Source organism: Cricetulus griseus, chromosome 5, assembly GCF_003668045.3.
Source record: "Cricetulus griseus strain 17A/GY chromosome 5, alternate assembly CriGri-PICRH-1.0, whole genome shotgun sequence".
Classification (NCBI taxonomy): Eukaryota; Metazoa; Chordata; class Mammalia; order Rodentia; family Cricetidae; genus Cricetulus; species Cricetulus griseus.
In genome coordinates this window covers 9502776-9517775 of record NC_048598.1, presented here as the reverse complement: position 1 = coordinate 9517775, position 15000 = coordinate 9502776, and the positions used below count along the sequence as shown (strand labels likewise).

Sequence of the window (15000 nt, the reverse complement as noted above, 5' to 3'; positions counted from 1 at the left end):
ATGCAGTAGTTGTGATGGTTTCTCAGCTGTCAACTTGATGAGATGTTGAATCACCTGGGATCTGAACCTATCTAGGCTTGCCTGAGTAGAATTATCTTAATTAGATAAATTGAGATGGGAAGGAAGCCCAGCCCACTATGGGCAGAACCATCTCTGGGCTGAAGTCAGGGTTTCTGTTGCTGTGAAGAGACACCATGACCAGGGCAACTCTTACAAAGAGAGCATTTCATTGAGGTAACTTATAGTTTGGAGGCTCAGTCTATTATCATCATGGTGGAGAACAAGGCGGCGTGCAGGCAGACATGGCGTTGAAGGAGCTGAGAATTCTCACATCTTGAGCAGGCAACAGGAAGTGATCTGAGACACTGGGCATGGCTGGAGCATATATGAGGTCTCAAAGCTGGCCTCCACAGAGACACACTTCCTCCAATAAGGTCACACCTACTCCAACAAAACCACACCTCCCAATAGTGCCACTCCCTTTGGGGGCCATTTTCTTTCAAATCACCACAAGGGGAAAGTGAACTGAGAACAGCCATTTATTGGGCTCTTCTTCCTGGCTACAACTGTCACCATACCAGCTGCTCCAACTCCTGCAGCCTTGACGTCCCTGTCATGATGGATGGTGCCTGGCACTATGAATCCATAGAAAGTCTTCCTTCTTAGATTGCTTCTCTAAGGGTGTCTTACCAGAGCAACAGATAGGTACTTGAGAGCACTGGGTACACCTCACTTTAGAATGCTCTCCTTGTTGGGAAAGAGGTAGGGTTGAGAAAGGGTCTTACGTAGCCCCGCTGGCCTTGAACTCAGTATGCACCTGAGGATGACCTTGAACTGATCCTCCTGCCTCCACCTGCTGAGTGCTCGCCTCACAGCTGTGTACTGCCATGCTCAGTTTTTATGCAATGCTAGGCCTTGAACCCAGGTCTTCATCCATGCTACCGACTGAGCTGCATTCCCAAGCATCCCTTACAGTATCCTTAACTTTGTGTCCTACACGGGTCTCATTGGTGTCTAACTGATCATTCCCACACCCCAATTAGGCTGAGCTCCCTGGTACCCCTCGACACTCAGAACAAACCAGTTTAGCTCACTGCTTCCTGGAGACAAACTTGGGCCTGGCAAGAATGACTTCAGTTTCTCGTGTGTATCATCCCTTCCCTTCCCCTCCCGCCCCTTCCTTCCCTTCTCTAACCACCTCCACTTGTACTTTAACTCAGTCTTTCAAAACTAGATGGGGTATCCAGGAAGTATCTGCTTCCCTTTTTATTCCACCGTCGACAGGTCTCCTAGCAACCCTGGCTCTTCGCAGTCTGGGAGGTGGATGTGTCGAGGGAGTCTGGGAGGCAGAGGTGAGAATGTGAGGAAAGCTCTTTCCTCCCAGGCCCCGAAGTACAGAATTGCTACTTCACAGTAATTAATATTACAGAAGAGGCAGTGGCTCTCCCTGCCATGGCGTATACTCAACCTTCAGGGTAACAAATGATTTGCTAAGGAGGGCAGGGCTGCACTTCCCTGCCAGAAGCAGAGATTTCTATTTGAATGGTACTGCATCTGGCTTGCCTTAGGCACTCGTGAAAAGAATAGTAAGTTAAATGTGACTTGGGGGCGGGGTTTACAGGATCAGTTAGACCAACATGAGATTCTCAAAATATTTATTGAATTGTTCTTTGGTGATAATATAATCTTAAGGCCAGAAAACATCTTACGATCAGGTTGTTCAAATATCATGGTTTTAAGCTGATAAGTAGAGGTCCAGAGATATAAGATGGCTCATAGGCGCTGTCTATAAGAGCTCGGAGCTGGGACTTGAATGCTATTCCCTGAGTTTGGCACAACACTTCTAACTACCCAGTAGTTAGATGAGCCATACTGGCACACCACTCAAGAGGTGAGCTGCAAAACAGCTTGGAGTTTTAGAGTAAAGCTTTTGTTACAGAGAGCAGAAGTAACTGGATCATGTATCCCTGCCCTTGGCCTCACTGGTACCATGTCTTTCCTGGCTGAGTGAAGATAGGAAATACAGAGAGCTGATCAGTCTGCATTCTTCAATCACTGTTCTTGAAAGGCCGAGTCTTGTCTTTACCCAAAAGGTCATAGTGAGAAGGGAGATTGTCTTAGTTAGGGTTTCTATTGCTGTGAAGAGACACCATGATCACAGCAACTCTATTATAAAGGAAAACATTTAATTGAGGTGCTCTTACAGTTTCAGAGGTTCAGTCCACTATCAACATGGCAGGGAACATAGCAGTGTGCAGGAAGACACGGTGCTGGCGTAGTAGCTGAAAGTTCTATATCTTGCAGGCCACAGGAAGCCGGTTGAGACACTGGGCATTATCCTGAGCATAGGAAAACCTTAAAACCCATCCCCACAGTGACACACTTCCTCCAACAAGGCCACACCCACTCCAACGAAGCCACACCTCCTAATACTGCCCCTCCCGATGAGATTATGGAGGCCAGTGACATTCAAACGACCCCTTCTCAGTGATGACAGTCCATCCAACCCATCCACTCAATTTCAGACCTAGTTCTGGTAAATTCTAACAACCTGTAGAGTTATGGCAAAATTCTTCACTGTGAATGACAAGCATCTGGGTCAAATTATCTTTGAAGAATAAAAAAGAAAGAACTGACAAGCTTGTTATTAGGTGGCATAACTCAGGGCAACTAGGAGACTGTAAGAGGTGCGGCAGACTCCGGGCAGATGGAGCGGAACCTGGGCTCTGTCCTCTGCCTGGGTCGTCTCTCTGGGTCTCTTCAGAGCTCCCTTACATACCTTTTAAGTAAGACTTCTCTGGTAAGCATGCTGGCACACCCTTGTAATCCTAGCATTGGGAGATGGAGGCAGGAGGATTAGGAGTTCAAAGACCCTAAGGAGGCCTCTCATTGACCCACCTGAAGTTCATCCCCTCCCCTAAGCCATCACTCTGTCAGGGAGGAATGGGGGAGCTATGGTTAGCCAGCATCACCACCGGCCCATGCCTCTGTAAGTGAGGGGGGTAGTTACTGGCAAAGGGGTGACAGGACGTTAACACCTAAGAAAAAAAGGCAATAGTCATCACAGGCCGCCACATCTCATTTTCCAAAAAAGTTGAGGCTCAGCACAACCTTCATTACCACATGCTTCTCCTTCCTCTCCCTCACACACGCTCCACCCATGGACCATTAAAAAATACACTTAGATAAACACACTGGCAGCCCAGGGAATTCGGGATGAGTTAATCAGCCTTGTGACACATGAGCCATGTCCGTTTAACCTGTAGTACCCCCTTCAAGGCCCTGAGGCAGCATGAGTGTGCTCCATGTAGAATCCTGTGGGGGTTGGGGGAGAGCAAGAGCTGACTCTGTAGCCTTAGGAAAAGTTTTTCCCGTTTCCACTCTGTTCCTTGGTTTATCAGATGGAAGAAGTCTGCCCCAGGTCCCCAAAGCCTGTCTGACCCTACTATCCTAAGATTGAGGTACAACAGGGAGCGTCACTGCCCCCTCTAGTGGTTCATCTAAATTAGGAAAAGAATGCTGAAGAACGTCTGAGTTCCTACCTGGAGAGAAAACTCTGAAGAACCTGCCTGACACATTCCTACCGAAACTGGAAAAGACAGTTCTGGGCAGTGGAGGGCGGGTGGAAGAAGCCACTGTTTTATCAACCAAAGTCCCTGAAGAAGCAGAGAGAGAGAGAGAGAGAGAGAGAGAGAGAGAGAGAGAGAGATCGCAGAGCACTCTAGTGCATGCACATACAGCAAACACCCTGACTTTGATTCACCAAGACACCATGTCCATACAGTAGGTGACAGAAATACCCAGTGATGGCAACCTTTCGGAAGAGTTGTATTCGGGAACAAAAATATACCAGCCACTTGCCAAGATGTGACTGTGTAGCCAGTAGAGGATTAGAGAAATGGAAAGATCAGTCTCACAAATGTTATTAATCAAAATTCTTTTATTCCCGAAATGTTTATTGCATGTGTACTGAGGTGTACTATATTGAAGCACCAAAGATGAGAGAACCTGTGTTTCTCAATCTCTTGGGCCTCGCTGGCTATTTCAGATCATAAAAATCAAGAAATGAACATTGCCATAAAGTAGAGAGCTAAGGTGCTCTCTGAACTACCATGGTAACAGCGAAAGCACACCTTGATAGTATCAAGGAAACTGTGCTTAAGGAAGTGATCTTTAAACAAATGTTGTGTGGGGCTTTCCGGGGAGAGACAACATGAATGTCCCTTCACCCTAGATAGGGAAACAATGACAGTCCAAAGCTGATTCTGGCAAAGGCAAACTTGATACGTAATGAATTCCCTGGGATTCCTTGTGGGAGTTTTGGTGAATGGCTGCTTAATGGCTGTCTCTCTAAAATGACCACCCAGCCAGTGGCAACACATGACAGCTATATCCCCGGAGCTCTCTGCTAACCTGTCAATGGCTGGACAGCTTGGCACCCCTCCTCCAGGCAAGTCGGTCTCCTCCTCAATGACTTCTTATTGCCTCTATCACATTGGGGAAGGCCTTGGGAACCTTGCGCTCTTCAGTCTCCAAGATTTGCAAGGTTAGCTAACTCCCTGAGTCTCACGGCTCCTTCCCCGCTCCAGCAGGGAACATTTCAATATGGAGGAACTTGGCAGCTGAGTTCTCGGAGTACTAGGAGGAACCAGTTCAGTCCCGGACTAGGTCAGAAACAGAGTAATGGATAAGCAAATTATGACAACTACTTTAAGTTTTTAAAAGACATGATGTAAATTGTTATCATGGGCCATGATCTGGGGATGCACAGAGGAGTAAGACAATATGGCCTTACAATGATCTATGCGGGACAAAGGAGAGAGCTTGGAGCCTATTGTAGCTGTAGCCCTAGAAGGCTGCTGTTGCAAATCAAGTGTAGTTACGACGTGGATGGATGTGTGCAGAATGTAACATCCTGGTGGCCTTCGTAGCCACCGCACCTTAGGGAGTGAACCCTTTCTGAACAGACAGTTGATAGTGTGTGCTCTTGTGAATAAGACAGCTTGTGTCCAGACCGGAGCTTATAAAACTTTTACTCCTTGAAACCCCCTTTCGTCTAAAGATTTTACGCGTGATCCTGCCCCGAAAAGGCATAAAATGGGCATACAAATCAAACATCTACTGATAATAACTCACAAAGAATTTTATCTGGAGCTACTGCAAAGTTGCCCAACTGGTCAAAAGAGAAGAAGTGATTGTGGGGTGCCCAGCCCCAATCAGTATTTGAACAGTACAGCCCAACACCTAAGGCTCAGGGAAGACTGTGGAAGAGAAGATAAAAAGATTGTAAAGACCAAAGACCAAAACGTCTGCTGTGAAATAGTGTCTTCTAGACACGACGGAGATGCTGCCCCCATGAATCTTCATAGTATGGTCACTTAAACAAGACCTGCATAATGACAACACCAGGCAAAATGCCAGTAAATCTGGGGAAACCTCACAAGGCCCTATCCATGACGAACAGCTACAGGTAGTCAAGGTAATGGGTGTTGAAGAGGGAAAATCAGTTTTCTCTCTGTCTGAACCTCCTGAGGTTATCCAATCCTAAGTGGTCAGCCCTAAACACATACATAATAGCAACAGTAAGTGGGCTCTGTAAGTTGTATGCGTGTGTGTGTGTGTGTGTGTGTGTGTGTGTGTGTGTAACATTAATAATTACAGAAAAAGAGTCATAAACTTGAGAGGGTAGATACAGGAGGAGGTAGAGAGGCAGGGCAGAAATAATGTACATACAGTACTCATGTAATAAATTCTCCCAAAAAGTTAAAAATTTACGTTGTGCCCAGTGGTGGTGGCATGCCTTTAATCCCAGCACTGGGGAGCCAGAGGCAGGTGGATCTCTTATTTGAGGCCAGCCTGGTCTACAGAGTGAGTTCCAGGACAGTCTCCAAAGCTACACAGAGAAACCCTGTCTCAAAAAAAACAAAAACAAAACAAAAAAAACTTTGAAACAACTCTTTGATAAACATGTAATTTTATCATCTATTAAAGATTAAGGCAAATTTGCATACTAATGAGATGTATGTGTTTGTTTATTTTCACTGGAAGTAGAACAGGGCTATGAACTCTCAAAGTGCTCCCCCAGGTGGCAAGCTTCCTCTAGCAAGACTACATTTCCCCATAACTTTCCCAACAGCACCACCAACTGAGGACCAAGTGTTTAAACGCCTGAGCCCAGGAGGGCATTTCTCACTAAACCACCACATAGGGTCTCTCACTAGCCTAGAACTCACCAGGTAGGCTATGCTGGCTGGCCAAGGGTTCTAGGGATCTGCCTATCTCTGCCTAAAAAGTCAGGCATGGTAACATGTATTGTTGTTTTTTTAGGGATAGGGTTTCTTTGCTTAGCCCTGGCTGTCCTGGAATTTGCTCTGTAGAGCAGGCTGGCCTTGAACTCAGAGATCAGCCTGCCTCTGCCTCCCAAGTGCTGGGATTAAAGGCATGCGCCACCACTGCCTGACTCTATGCCTGACTTTTTAACATGGGGTCTGAGTGTTGCCTCAGACCCTTCTGCTTGCACAGTTAGCACTTTACTTATTACGTGACTCAGACAATTCATAATCCGTAAGGTCGAGATATCTTTATTGAGATAAATACCAGTCAAATGCAAGCCAGAGCGTGCCCAGGGCAGCAGAACAGCGAGGCCAGGGAGAAGGGGCAGGAGAAGGGGCTTCCATGTGCTCTGCAGCCCCTTAAGAGCCCATGCCTCGTCATACTGACCTCACCTTGACCACGCCTTAGCAGGCGTGGTCAGGCACACCTGTAGCCAGCCTCTAACAGGCATGGCTTTCTGTCCCCTACACTTTACTAGCTAAGCTCTCTCCCCAGCCTATATCTTCAACATTCTTCAGTGTTGGCTGCATTTGGTTTTATAATCAATAATGATGAAAATGCTGATTTTCCTAAATGTTGGGAGCCAAATCTCAGGGCTTGGCATGAGATCCTAGGCCATGCTTAGCAGGCCACATAGTTAACCTTTACATAGCAACTCCTTAGAACCTCAGCTCAAGAAAATACACAGCTTGACCCAGTCCTCCACCTATAGGCTCAGTCACCTAGGCAACCCCTTCCTGGAGCTCTTACTCATGAACTCTTTACTCTGCCAAAATCCTCTTTGTGGCTTCCTAATATCCTGCCTATACTAACACCTGGTGCACAAACAACCCATTCTACCCCTCCCCATATCCTGACTATATAAGCTAGCCTGAGAAAAGTAAAGTTTGCCACTTGATCAGAATCCTGTCTTGTGGTCGTTCTTTCTGCGTCTCTTGTCCCCATTCCCTATCCTTGACTCTCTTGCCCCAGGTTGACGTCGGGACACCTAAATACATAGTATAGGATAAAAATATGTTTAGAGACATATCAAAAGGTTAGACATTCAATTTTAATCAGAATGCAAACTTCATTGCACATTTCTTTGAAGATTGTCTTGGGTTTCTATGACTGTGATAAAACTCCACGACAAAAAACAATTTGAGGAGGAAAGGGTTTACTTCATCTTACGCTTCCAGATAACTGCCCATCACTGAGGGAGGTCAGGGTAGGAACTCAAGGCAGGAACCTGGAGGCAAACGTAAGCAGAGACCATGGAGCAATGCTGCTTACTGGCTTCTCTTCATGGCTTGCACCATCTGCTTTTTTATATAACTCAGGACCACCTGCCCAGTGGTGGCACTACTGTCCCCATGGGTTGTGCCCAGTCACATCAATTGTTAATCAAGAAAATGCACCAGAGACTTGCTGACAGACAATGTAGATGGAGGCATTTACTTAATTGTGGTTCCTCTTTCCAGATAACTAGCTTCTGTGAAGTAGACAAAAACAAAATAAAGCAAAAAAGAAAATAGCAGGACAAAATATATTTATTTATTTATGTGTGTATTCCATGTGTGTCTGTGTGCTGTGTGTGTGTGTGTGTGTGTGTGTGTGTGTGTATGTGTGCGCGTGTGTATAAGTGGGTGAGTTTATGAGATCCTAGAAGCCAAAGAGCTTTTTTTGTTATGTTGAGACCAGTTTTCTCCATGTAGCCCTGGATGTCCTGGAACTCACTATGTAGATCAGGGTGGCCTTGAACTCACAGAGATCTGCCTGCCTCTGTCTCCCAAGGGCTGGGATTAAAGGTGTGCACCATTTTGAAGGCGTGGCTAATGAATGAATGAGCTGTGACTGATGCTTCAACAACATTGAAATGAATGAATAAGCAAGACAATCAATCAATGAATAAGTAAATGAATGAATGAATTGTTGGTTCTTGGGATTTTTCTACTTTAGGTCTTTAAGATTAAGATCCTTGTAGAAAACATTACTATAGAGCTGGTGGCCCTTACAAGGTGACCTTCTGCTCTGGAGGGATATTTAGTAATTTTTAGAGATGGTTTTGGTCCTCACAACTGGCCTGAGTGCCATTGACCTTTTCAGTATCCAGAAAGAAGAGCATTATTGGTGCATGCACACTGAATAAATAGTTAAAAGACTTCAAAAGATCAAAAAAGGCGGTGCATCTGTGTGTATGTATGGAGAGAGAGAGAGAGAGAGAGAGAGAGAGAGAGAGAGAGAGAGAGAGAGAGCGCACATGTACACACACACATACACAATCCCCCAAAGTCATGGCTAATACTAAAATAAAATTACGAGTTAAAAGTGTTCATTTGAAGACATTTCAGGGATATATAATGAGAGACTACAACTTCATCACAATAGCCATGACTCTCTTAATGAGTGTCTGAAGGCATCTTAGTAAATTTCAAGGGAGAATAATCCTGTTTAGTAAAATGAACTCACGGTTAGGAAGTGATTGATGGTTATCTTTGCCTTTAAATGTCTTACATGTGAATATTTTCATTTATGAAAACTTCTCAAAGTTCTCTTTTCACATCTATTAGTGACTTTTGTTAAACCTCTTATCTATAGATTCTTGCTCAATACTAAACACATTAAATTGAAATATAGAAAACATTAAAAGAATTTCACTTACTAAGATATTAATGTTAATTTACCAGGGCCCCATTAGTCCTGAAATATTTATTAATACACTAATGAATTATTAATTCCTTTATTTTATTCATTACTTAACATCTCAGCACTTTTGAAATTTAACTTCTTTGAAAAAAAAATCCCAAAATAGATTTTGCCAATTTATTGGGCTTACAATCATAACCTACAACAACTATTGTCTTCCAAAGGGAAAAAGGTTATTTCAGAGAATTTGGCATAGCTAGAACGCCTAAACTCTACTAAGCCTACATATTACATCATGTCAGGTAAACAGAAAGTGTTTATGTATGATTGGTGTGCAAAGATGAGGTGGGGCAGAAGGGGCAGAACAGAGAAATAAAACAGGATGCTGAGGAGTGGCAGCAACTGCTACGTCACGGTTCAATTAGTTACAGCCATGAAACATTAAGATTGCTCTGATTTCAAAAAGAGGAGTACGGATGGCTCATCTCTGCACATAAAAGAAAGCCGTGCTCATTTTGTGTAACTTTAAACAACTGTGTTAACAGTTATTATACAAGACACCGGAGCAGTGATTCTTTGAATGCAAAGGTTGGATTTTTTTCCCTTTCAATAGCAGGTAGCTAAGTCAATCACAGCTGTTTAACACTAAGAATAAAGCTTAGTGAGGGTGAAGGGACCAGCTCCCCTTTCAGCAGTCATAGCGGCCGAACACGTGCTTCTATGACCTTGTCTTGGTCACTAGGAAGTCAGATGCCTGCCTCATGGCAAGGAACCAATCAGAAGTTAGCTGGTGGCGCTATGCTTTATGACCCTGGGTGTACTTTACGGACAAGCACACAGCAATGACGCACAGAGCATAGCAACCACCCTGGGAGGGTCTATGGGCCATAACAACCAGTTGACCAATCAACACAGGGCAGACCCTTCAAGGCTGGAGGCACACCAATAGTGAGCCTGTGCATACCCCTAGACACTCCCCTTACGCTGCCCTATAAGATCTCTCGGGAGGCCCTAGGGGAGGCCCTAGGAGCTGTCTTTGCCAGCCATCTGCCATGGTGGATGGGTGAAAGACCCGAGCTAACATGGGGTTAGCTCGTTAAATTACAATAAAGCCTTGTGCAGTTTGCAGCAAGCTCTCGAATCCGCCTGGTGATTGGGGTGACCGTGGTCGTGGCCTGGGACCCCAGATACCTGAGTTTCCTGGGGGTCTGACAAGGGGACCAGGAACTGAATCCTGTCCAGGACAGGGTCAATTTTACATTAAAATGAATGGCGGTAGCAGGTAAAGGTTATTGAAAACACGGGTGAAAGCTGTGTGCTAAGAAAACACATAAAGCCAGGAGTCATGGCTCCTAGAAAGGAGCTGAAGACAAAACAAATTTGAGGCCATGCTTCAAAGACCCACTTCCTCCAACTAGGCCACACCTCCCATTGTTTCCACCACTCCCAGCAGTGTTGTGTTATCAATCCATCAGTGGACTAATCTGTGATGTTACAGAGCCCTCAGGACCCCACCACTTCCCAAAGGCCAGCCTCTGGACACTGCTGTGCTGGGGACACTAAAATAATAAACCATAGCAACCACTAAAAACACAGTGCTGTAATTTAAGCTTTAATTCCTGACTGTAAGGAGCCAGTTATAGTTTGCATCTGGAATGCCCCCAAAGGTTCCTGTGTTGAAAGCTTGGTCCCCAGCTGATGGTAACACCTGGAGGCAGTAGAAACTGTAAGAAAAGGTTCCTGAATATGGAAAATAGGACATGACAGAGGGTGTGATTTTGAAGGATATAATTTGTCCCTAGGCATTCTCCCCCAGCCTCTCCCCTCCCCCACACTCCTATGGCTCCTTCCACCATGTGGGTCCTGGGGATTCAGTTCAGGTTGTCAGGCTTGGGGGCAAGCATCTTTACTCACTGAGGCCTCTCACCAGCACCTACATTTTTTTTTTTCAGTTAACTATTGCCTGAAATTTATAAGGTGTTGGTTGCTTTTATAAAGAAAAGTGTGCAGGGCGTTGGTGGCGCATGCCTTTAAACCCAGCACTCAGGAGGCAGAGGCAGACGATCTCTGTGCGTTGAGACCAGCCTGTTTTACAAGAGCTAGTTCCAGGCCAGCCTCCAAAGCCACAGAGAAATCCTGTCTCAAAAAAACAAAATAAAATAAAATATAAAGAAAACTGTATTCCTCATTTGTCCCAAACTCAATATATAGCCAAAGATGTCCTTGAACTTCTTTCTGATTCTCTTGACTCCAACTCCAGAGTGCTCAGATGACAGGTGTGCTCTGTTTTGGTTTGGTTTTTCCAGAGAAACCTGTGAAACAGCTCTGGCTGCCCTGGAACTTGTTTTGAAGACCAGCTGACCTCAAACTCAGAGATCTACCTGCCTCTACCTCCCAGAGTGCTCGGGTTAAAGGTGTGCACCACCACCTCCACGCCACTTTAAGTGATTCCCGGAGTTGAGCTGAGGGTTTCCTATATTCTAGGAAAGCACGATGTACCAACTAGGCTACAGCCCCAGGCCTAAAACATAGCTAAGATTGAGTATTTTCTGACTATCTGATTGCCCCCCACCCCCCACCCCCGCCAGTGGGTATGTGTGCGTGTGCATTCTGGGAATGAGTCATGTTGTTAGTTATAATGTCCAGGTGCCTAGTAGCTTGGTTTGATTTTGCTTTTAATGTATAAAGTGAATGAACTTCACAGAAGCAAACAGGTCATCACTCCTGCCCTTGAGAACATCACCATCTAGTGGGGAGACAGAAATGCAGACAAACCTAAAGAGAAGTTGATACATTTTCAAAGACTCATAGATTTTAAAGCTATAAAGAACCAAGCTGACTCATTTTGCCTGGGAAATCATACTTTTCAAAAGGTTTAAAAATTTGAGCTTGCTTTTGAAAGATTTCTTGATACTTGGTGTTATTCTTTTGCTTAAAGACACGCTCTGTGGAACATGAGCCATGGAGAGTACATTAACCAGTTTATTATAAGGCGGGAGAGTGAGAGAGAGAGAAATGGAAGAACAGAGCAGGACAGAGAGTAAGAGAGAAGAGAGACACAGAATAAGAGAGAGGAGGAGAGGAGAGGAGGGAGGGGAGGAGGAACTTTTAAAGGGAAAACTGAGCATGCGCACTGAGGTCCCACACATGTGCCGAGTCCTGAGTCTCTCTTGGTGTGGGAAAAACAAAGACCTAATAGATGGTCAGAAATTACTTTAGGAAGTCCCTGCTTCCGTTCTGGCTTGCAGACTTGCTGGTTTATGTCTTCCAAGGACCTTTTCCGTTTTGTCACAAGAAAGATAGGAAAATGAGCCAGATAATGTGTTCAGTAAAGTCAAAAGTTTTAAATGCAAAGTCGCACTGTGTTGGTAACTACTAGCAGGACAGTTGTCATTGGCTCCATCCATTGGAAAGAGACTGAATCAAGAAAGACAAAAACACCTGCTTATTGGATGTTGGTCAGTATGAGGAGAGATTGGAAGGCCAGGGTGGGGATTCTTGGAAGAACACACTGAGCGCAACACCATCAGCCTTGGAATCCATTTAACTGTGAAAGCCTTAGCAAGGAGGAACCGAAGTAGAAATTCAACACAAATGTGATCATTGAAGATCAGAGACCCCGGGGCAGAATATAGCACCACCTGTCTGAGACCTGCAAAACCTGGTCCCTTCCTGCAGTTGTTGACTGCAATCAAGATGTTAAAAGTGGCTTGAAGAAAGTGGAAGAAATATAAAAGGAGACACTTCTCACCTTTAAGCAAGCTAAGCAATCCTAATTAGTCCTAAATTTCTGGAGGAAATGAGGCCACCATTCCGGGCTTACCCCGCCCACAGCATCACACTTCACAATCTAGAAATAGCTGCTTCCTTTGCACAGACAGTTGCTGTTGTGCCACCAGCTTTAGGTCACGATGCGTCTTCTGTCCCATTCTGTCTCACAAGCCAGCTAAGATTAGCTTAAAAGACCACGCTTTCTCTCTCTCTCTCTCTTTTTAACCTGACAAAATTTTCCTGCCCTGCTAGGTGACCTTGTTTATGGTTTGGTTTATTTCATTTTGTTTTGACGGGATCTCACTGTACTTTAGCCCTGGGTATCTTGGAACTTGCTATGTAGAACAGACTAGCCCAGAACTCACAGAGGATCACCTGCTTCTGCCCAATGAACACAGGGACTTTTAAAAGCAGCTTTTTAAAACAATGTCTTCAAAGATGAAAATATTTATTTTATTAATTATGTGTATGCGTCTGTGTGCAGGTATGTGCATGTGAGTTTGGGTGCCCAGAAGATACCTCAAAGCAGTCTTGAATAATAATGAAGACATTGCTATTCCTGGCTTCAAGATTTACTAGGGAACTAAAGTAATAAAAATAGTATGGAACTGGCACAGATGTGTGGACCAAAAGAATTAAATAGAAGACCCAAGCATGAGTCCTCATAATTACAGCCATCAGACATTCGACACAGTGCAAAAACACGCTGGACAAACGACAGCATATTCAACAAACAGTGCTTACGAAATGGATGCCCACACTCAGAAGAATAAAATTAGACCCATACTTATCACCCTTTACAAAAATTAGATCCAAGTGGATCAAAGGCCTCAACTGGAAACCTGAAACACTAAAACTACTAGAAGAAAACACGGCAGTACCTACATGACATAAGTGTAGGAGTGGCTTCTGAAAGGGATTCCACTTGCCAAGGAATTAAGAAGGCCAACAATTGATAACTGGGATCTCATAAAACCAAAACAGTTTTTTACAGCTAAGGAAACAATCAAGTGAAGAAAAAACCCACAGAATGGGAGAGAATATTTGCTAGGTATACATCTGACAGAGGACTAATATCTAGAATATACAAAAACTAGAAAAGGGGGGGGGGCTAGGAAGCAAATAACTCATTGAAAAATGGCTTAGGGATCTAAATAGTTCTCCATGGAAGAAATAAAAAGGTAAGAAATACCTCAAGAAGTGTTTATTGTCCCTTGAAGTTAGGGAAGTGTAAATGAAAACAACTGTGAGATTTCGTCACACCCCAGCCGGAATGACTAAGATCAATGACACAACAGACAATGAATGCTGGTGTGGCTGTGGAGAAAGAAGGACTTTCATTCCATGTTTAGGAAATGCAAACTGATGCAGCCTCTGTGAAAATCAGAATGGAGAATCCACAAAAATGAAAAGCTAAATTGATCAGATGACCCAGCTCTGCCATCCCTTAGCATACACCCACATGACTGGGCATCCTAGCCCACAGATACTTGCTCAGCAACATTCATTACTGCTCTGTTCACAATAGCCGGGAATGGAAACAACCTGAACGCCCTTCAACAGACAAATGGATAGTGAAAAATGGGGCACCCATACAAGTGCCATGATCGGCTTACTGCCTTCACTCACAACCCACAATGCGATGGTTTGTTTGTTTGGTTGGTTTTGTTTTCTGGACTTGAAGTCCCATGTTAAAGCACAACTCCTTCCTGAATTTTCTCCTCCTTCTCTCTCATTTCAGAAATTGTTAGCTAGAACTTACCATCCAGCCACCCAACACTGGAGGCATTATTTTAATTAAAAGAATCTTTTATGGATCTGTTTAGGGTCAACCAAAAATAAGAAAACAAGAAATACTTGGATATCTGGGACTTGTCTTCATGTTCCAACGAGACCAAATTACTTAAAACAATTGAAAACATCCAAGTAATTCACCTAACCTTTTCTGAGTTATGCTGGGGGGGGGGGGATATTTGTGAAATAAAATTCTTTGGTTTAGCTGAGATTTATGGAAAATTTTCTCTTTATTTGGGTCATAGCATGTCAAGATTAGATTCAGTCACAATAACAGGAAATTCCAAATAGCGGAGGCTGAAATGTGTGGAGATCTATTTTGTCACCTGTAAAAAAATCCAGATGTGGTCATCCAAGCATTTGACAATAGCTCTGCCACACAGGAGAGATTCAATGTCCTGTAGTAATGATTCACCCTAGTTCAAGTTGCTTTGTTGTTTAAATACATGTTCCTGTAAGCAACTCATGGGACACTCA

At 44.2% G+C, this 15000-nt stretch overlaps 1 long non-coding RNA gene across 3 annotated transcripts in view; it reads right to left on the bottom strand.

Moving 5' to 3' along the window:
- LOC103163931 overlaps positions 1-15000 on the bottom strand; it is a 25951-nt gene that overhangs the window by 3730 nt on the left and 7221 nt on the right. The window contains exon 1 of one of the 3 annotated variants that reach the window (XR_003486059.2): positions 2205-6286. The exons of 1 other annotated variant lie outside the window; for it this stretch is intronic. This is a non-coding gene — a long non-coding RNA (uncharacterized LOC103163931). Of the gene's footprint in view, positions 1-2204; positions 6287-15000 lie in introns of those variants that run through there. One more of the 3 variants, XR_003486057.2, reaches the window with a different exon arrangement.